Source organism: Onychomys torridus, chromosome 12 (genome assembly GCF_903995425.1).
Source record: "Onychomys torridus chromosome 12, mOncTor1.1, whole genome shotgun sequence".
Classification (NCBI taxonomy): domain Eukaryota; kingdom Metazoa; phylum Chordata; class Mammalia; order Rodentia; family Cricetidae; genus Onychomys; species Onychomys torridus.
This window is the reverse complement of record NC_050454.1, coordinates 75,692,796-75,699,789: the sequence shown is the minus strand read 5'-3', so window position 1 is coordinate 75,699,789 and position 6,994 is coordinate 75,692,796. Positions and strand designations below refer to the sequence as shown.

At 50.5% G+C, this 6,994-nt stretch overlaps 1 pseudogene; it reads left to right on the top strand.

Annotated features, from left to right (window-relative positions):
- Window positions 1–300: 300 nt before the first annotated feature.
- On the top strand, window positions 301–6,342 carry LOC118593712 (annotated as a pseudogene).
- The last annotated feature ends 652 nt before the right edge of the window (window positions 6,343–6,994 follow it).

Below are 6,994 nucleotides of genomic sequence, written 5' to 3'. Positions count from 1 at the left end.
CCAAGTTTGGGAGCCAAGGCTGTGGCAGCGCAGTGTGAGTCCCAGTGTGAGCATGGCCAGAGTAGACATAAGCCCAGCTGTCAGACAGGCAAGAAGCAGAGATTGTGCTCTCTTCTTCATAGCTGATTCTCTTCATGCCCTTGGGGGCCTGGCTGGCACCACCCTATACAGGCTTGGAGTCTGTAGTCTGCTGGCTCTGATGCTGACCTAGATAGCCAGGGTCATTGTATGTGGATGCACAGAGTGACACGTATACCTGGCAACAGTCTTTGGAGCGCCTCCAGCCCGAGCTGCAGGAAACGGAGAGAAGGAGACGCTGCTCCCCCCCACTCCACCCCCCAGGATAGCGGGGCTGGAGTGGGCTACCCAGGCACCGGGAGGCGTGCAGAACTGGAAGAGGAGCAGGCTTTCCCAGAGCCCCCCAGAGCTGCCCCTGTCGCCGCCGACCCCCAGCTGCGGTCACCCGGCCGCTGGCTGCGCTAGGGACCCACAGCTGCCAGCCGCGCTAGGGACCCAAGGCCACTGGCCACCATAGGGACCCACTGCCGCTGGCCGCACAGGGGTGGTGGTGGCCGGGGAGAAGCGGGAGCATGAGGAGGGCCCAGGCGCAGCATACAGCTGCGGGCTCTGGTGCCCGTGTGAGGGTTGTCGGCGCGGGACCCCGTCATGGCTGACAAGGACAGGGGCACCCTGAAGAAGGTGAGACTGTGGCGGGACGCCGCCCTGCGAGCCAGGAAGCTGTGGAGCAACCTGCGCCAGCTCATTCTCCGCTGCGCCCTGACGCCCCCGAGCTGGTGCTGCTGGCCAACATCGGGGACATTGAGATGCTGAACCTGGGGAACAAGATGTGCCTGAAGGTCTGGGGTCAGCTCTGGGCAGCCTTCGCATCTTGGTCTTGCGCAGGAACCGCTTTGTCTGGCTGCCCCCCTGTGGTGGCGGAGCTAGGCCATCACCTTACAGAGCTGGCTGTGAGCCACAACCGGCTGACAGTCCTGGGTGCAGAGGTGGTGAGCACCCTAAGGGAGCTGTGCAAGCTCAACTTGAGCCACAAGAGCTGCCCAGCGCTGCCTGCCCAGTTGGGTGCCCTGGGCCACCTGGAGGAGCTGGATATTAGCTTTAACCAGCTAGCGCGTCTGCCAGATTCCTTCTCCTGCCTCAACCACCTGCGCACCCTCGACGAGGACCACAACCAACTCACCGTCTTTCCCAGGCAGCTGGCTGCAGCTGGCTGCCCTGGAGGAGCTGGACTTATCCAGCAACCAGCTGCGAGGCCTACCTGAGGATATCAGTGCCCTGTGTGCCCTCAAGATTCTCTGGCTTAGTGGGGCCGAGCTTGGCACTCTGCCCAGCGGCTTCTGTGAGCTGGCCAGTTTGGAGAACCTCATGTTAGATAACAATGGGCTACAGGCTCTGCCCCCCCCCCCCCCCCCCCCCCCCCAGTTCATTCGCCTGCAAAGGCTCAAAATGCTCAACCTCTCTTCCAACCTCTTTGAGGAGTTTCCTGATGTGCTGCTTCCCCTGGTTGGTCTGGAGGAGCTCTACCTTAGTGGGAACCAGCTCATCTCAGTGCCATCTCTTATCGCCAGGCTGGGCCGGCTTCTCACCCTGTGGTTGGATAATAACCGCACCCGCTACTTGCCGGACTCCATTGTGGAGCTGATGGGCCTGGAGGAGCTGGTCCTTCAGGGCAACCAGATCGCTGTTCTGCCTGACAACTTTGGCCAGCTCTCCCAGGTAGGCTTGTGGAAAATCAAGGATAACCCACTGATTCAGCCCCCTTACCAAGTCTGCATGAAGGGGATCCCCTACATCACAGCCTACCAGAAAGAATCGGCTCATTCCCTGCCAGCTGTGCAGCCCCGCCTCAAACTGCTCCTGATGGGCCACAAGGCTGCAGGCAAGACCCTGCTCTGACATTGCCTCACTGAGGACAAAGAGGAAGGAGACCAAGGAGGAGGGGAAAAGGAGAACTACTTGCTTTTCCCTCCCCTTGGGAGCAAGGGCATCGAGGTGACCAACTGGACTGTGGATGCTTCCTGGGTTCACTGTGTATGACTTAGCTGGTGATGAAAGCTATGAGGTGATCCAGCCCTTCTTCCTCTCCCCAGGAGCCCCGTATGTGCTGGTGGTCAACTTGGCCATCTACGAACCTCGCTGCTTTCCTACTACCATGGGCACCTTCTTGCATCGGGTGGGGGCCTGGGGGCCTCTCACTGTGGTGTGCATTGTAGGCACACACGCACCGCCAGAACTCTCTACAGGAGAAGCACGATGCAGAGGGCCTAAGCCACCTAGCCAAGGTGGTGGATGAGGCCCTGGCTTGGGACTTCAAGCTGCGCTGTGCCAGCCCCCATGCAGCCTAATATGGTGTTTCAGACAAGAACCTTCGGAGGCACAAGGCCCATTTTCAATATCTGCTTAACCACAGGCTGCAGATATTCTCCCCCGTGTTGCACATTAGCTGCAGGGACCCCTACCAATTGCAATGCCTCTTCGACAAGCTACTCTCTGGAGCTGATCACTGGGAAATCTTCCCCAACTTACACAGAGTCCTGTCTCCATCCTGGCAGGTGCTGGAGGAAGTCCACTTACAGCCACCTCAGGCACAACGACTGTGGCTGAGCTGGTGGGACTCTGCCCGCCTGGGTCTGCAGGCAGGTCTGACAGAGGCCAGGCTGCAGAGCACCCTTTCCTACCTGCATGAGAGCAAGCTGCAAGCTGCTCTACTTTGAGGATAGCCCCGCCCTCAAGGAGCATGTCTTCCACAACCTCACCTGCCTTCTTGACATCCTCAATGTCTTTTTCCAGAGAGATGCTTCTTTGCTGCTGCATAAACTGCTCGTAGGGACCAGTGAAGAGGGCGAAGGGGAGGGGGACATCTTCCTCACTCCAGCAGTGCCCACCCCGGGTCAGGACCCACTCCAGGCCACTCAGCTTCATCATTAGGTGGAAGGCTTTCTGCTGCATGTGCTCTTGCAGCCCATGTCATCCGGTTGCCGCTTAAGCCCCATGTCCAGGCTCAGCAGGACTTGCAGCTCCTTCCGGAACTGTTGGAGAAGATGGGACTCTGTTACTGCCTCAATAAACCCAAAGGCAAGCCATTGAATGGCTCCACGGCTTGGTACAAGTTCCCATGCTATGTGCAGAATGATGTGCCCCATGCAGAGGCCTGGATTAATGGGACCAACCTGGCTGGGCAGTCCTCTGTGGACAAACAGTTGCAGATTGAATACAGTATTCCCTTTACCTTTCCACCTGGATTGTTTGCACGCTACAGTGTCCAGATCAACAGCCATGTGGTGCACAGTTCAGATGGGAAATTTCAGATCTTTGCCTATAGAGGGAAAGTTCCTGTAGTGGTGAGTTACAGACCCGCCAAGGGGGTCCTGCAGCCAGACACCCTGTCCATTGCTAGCCATGCATCATTACCAAATATATGGACCACATGGCAAGCTATGACCCCTTTGGTAGAGAAACTGAACGTCCTGCTCAGGAATGGCCTGGACTGCACTACACCATGCACATCCTCTGTTCTAAGCGCCTTAAGAGAGGGTCCCCCAATCCACATGCTTTCCCAGGGGAGTTGCTGAGCCAGCCCAGGCCAGAAGGGGTGGCAAAGATTATCTGCCCCAAGAATGGCAGTGAGCGAGTGAATGTGGCCTTGGTTTACCCACCTACACCGACTGTGATCAGCCCCTGTTCCAAGTATCTCCATACTTTCTTGGACAATTAAGTGGAAAGGATGGTGCTCCTTTCCATCTGCTACCATTTTACAGTACCCAACCTGTGACTTTAGGAGCACCAAGTTTTAAGGGAAGAACGTTAGTGAAAAGCACAGAAACCAGTGACATCCGTGGCTGTGGAATTTCCATGGAATCAACAGAGCATGGGAATTGACTGGGACATCTTTTGCCCCTGGTGAGTTTGCCATGTTCCCTAGTGCCTTTGGGGCCCAGGGTGAGACCATGCACCTGGTGCTTGCAGAGGACACTTGGAGAAGTTTGGAGGGGACTGAGAAGATGTGAGCAAACATTGGAGCAAACGTTTCACAACCTGAACCTCAGAACTGTGATCCTCCAAGGAGAGAGCTACTTGAAGAAAAGTTTTAAAAAAAAGTGTCAAGTGGCTTCTCAGGGATTTTGATTTCCATGTACACGTAAGCCATAGTTACAGTCCAGGTGGCGGTGTCTAGCGCACTCAGATTCCAGTTCTGTTCAATGTGAAGGAGGAATCGACTGATGTTCACTGCATGTTCCATCACAAGTGTAAAATATGTATATGGTAATCTTTATTTTTTTAATTTGCAAATACATTTAAATTTATACCATTTGACGCTTCTAGCATTAGTTAACACTGGGTGCAATATTCTGCATGAGGACTGTGCCAAGATGGGGCTGTGTCTTCTTTTAGTGTTAGACCTTTTGTTCTTTCGCCATCCCTTAGAACTAACCTGCCTTCTCAACTGAAAAAGAAATGGAGATCTAACCTCTCCCTGTTGGTCCATGGATGGATTTAGTGTTGGTTCCTAGAACTCTCTGATAATCACTGGGAACATGCAGCCCACTGAGACAGAGACCCTCCTATCTTCTCATTACACCCCCGGCATGGTAGTCACTGGACATGATGATAGAATGGTTAGTTCTCTCCCTATACATCACCACTGCTGAGGCAGAGGGAGGCCTTCCTCGGGGCCAAATGGGGTGATGAGTCAGTGAAAACCTGAGTCTTGGGACAACCTGAGATAATCTGAGGTAAGTTCTCAATCTTGCAGTTATTCTGTTATGCACTTCTTCCTAGAACAGTGGGCATGGTTTAGCAGAACCCCATGTGAACTTCCACATCTGCCCATGGACCTGCAGGTAGGAGCATGCTTTCACGGAACTCCATGCCTCATGGGCTGTTGATTCATTCAGAGCCACTTGGAAGATATCTGCTGCCAAGATCTAGTAAAACCCTTGTTTTGAAATCTCCAGGAGGTAAACACTTAAAAACAAACCCCGAAAATCGCTCTCTAGTGTCCTCCTAGTTGGGGCCAAAAAAGCATATGCTGTTGTAGTAACACATTCTCTGAAGAACGTAAAGGATTCTGTTTACCTCCACCTCCTCCGTGTGTTGACAGGAAGAATGTAAAACTAACTGTTCCCCCCAAGAAAAGTGAGGTCAGCTGGTGCTACTCTTTCACTTGTTTATAAAGTATCGACTCTTGGAATGCCACCGCACACTCAGTCACCACAAATCTTTAAGAGAAATGCAAGCAGGTGGCTGCACTGTGAGAAATTACCCATCTATTTGTGTAGAATCTCTTCCATTGACTTCCCTGCCTCCTCCACACCTCCAACCCATTCCATGAACATGATTTTTTAGAAATCAGAATGGAGTGGGAATCCTCTCTTTTTGTGTTTTGAATACTTAGCTATGACAAGTCCAGTTGGAGATTTCCTTTTAGAACACAGTCGCAGGATGGATCAGAATCTGATCTTTCTTTTGTCACAGTTTTCATATGTGTGTATGTGTGTGCAAGTATAAACCGAAGGGTTAACCTCTTGTTGCTTTTTGGACCACTGAATTGTTTGGGTCATAGGGTTTTTTTATTGTTGTTGTTGTTGTTGTTTTGTTTTTAATTGGCACCAGTCAATTCTGACACTGTCAATCAAGAAACTTTGACCAGTCTTACAATGTTGTGTATGACTTTGGCCTTCCTCCCCAGAGAGCCATGTTAAATAAAAATAAGGCTCCTTGGGGAGCACACCCTGCAAATGGTTGCTATTTTCATAAACACAGATGCCCATGTTCTGAATATCTGCTACATCTTGACAAGTGATGTTTTGTATTGCCATCTGAACCCTAGAGAAGCAGTGTAGATGAGGGAGCCTTGGTCATCACATGTGTTGTGGTCAGGGTCGACATGCTCAGAGAATCATGGGCATGATAAAAGGTCCAGCAAAGGATGGGAATTTGCCTCAGTGTGGAGGGAGGCTTGGAGATGCAAAAGCCACTCTGCTCAAGAGAAATGTCAGTGTCTGCATAGGAAATTCCGTTTCCTGTTTCAACACCTGGGAAGACTCAGCTGCCAGCAGCTGAGGGGCCGTCCACCAAGCACAAGCAGCATCGTTCTATCCAAAGAGCCCCTTGCCTGTCAGATGCTCTCCAAGTTTGTTATGGTTTCTATTCCTGCAACTACAGCGGTATCCAAACCACTTCCTAGGACTGTAAAAGTGATGTCAGAATAAATGTTTTCCCCTTCCAAGGAAAGAAAAAAAAAAAAAAAAGACAGTGCTCATATTTGACATGTGTACTGGACTCTTTTGAATGAATAAATAGGAAAGGCTTGACATGATTCCAATGGAGTGTGTGTTTTCTATGCTGCAGTCTGTGAATTGTAATTGTGGTTTCCCAGTTCATTGTCCTAACTGGGCAGAAATTTTAAAAAAAATCAATAAAAATACAATGAAATGTTTAAAAAAAACAGTCTTTCTATAGGATAACAATAAAATAAAATATTTTCATGTATTTAAGTCGACAGAGTCTGCAATGAAAGACTATTCTAAATCAGAGTCTCACCTGAAATAAACTAAAACATGGGGCTAGTATCTTTTTTAAAAATTAAAAAAGGGGTTGGGGATTTAGGTCAGTGGTATAGCGCTTGCCTAGCAAGTCCAAGGCACTGGGTTTGGTCCTCAGTTCTGAAAAAAAAAAGACAAAATAATAAAATAAAAAACAAACATTTTTTTCATCTCTTAATTATATGCACACATCTGTGCATGAGTATGAGAATGTACATTTGAGTACAGTTGTCCATAGAAGCCAGAAGAGGCATCAGATTTCTTGGAGTTAGAGTTCCAAGCATTTGTGAGCCAATTGATGTGGGTGCTGGGAACCAAATTTGGGTCATCTGGAAGAGCAGTCTGTGCTCTTAGGCACTGAGCCCTCTTTCCAGCCTCTTTTAACCTTTCTGGGATAAATTCTCCAATGTATGAAATGTTTCTATACTAAT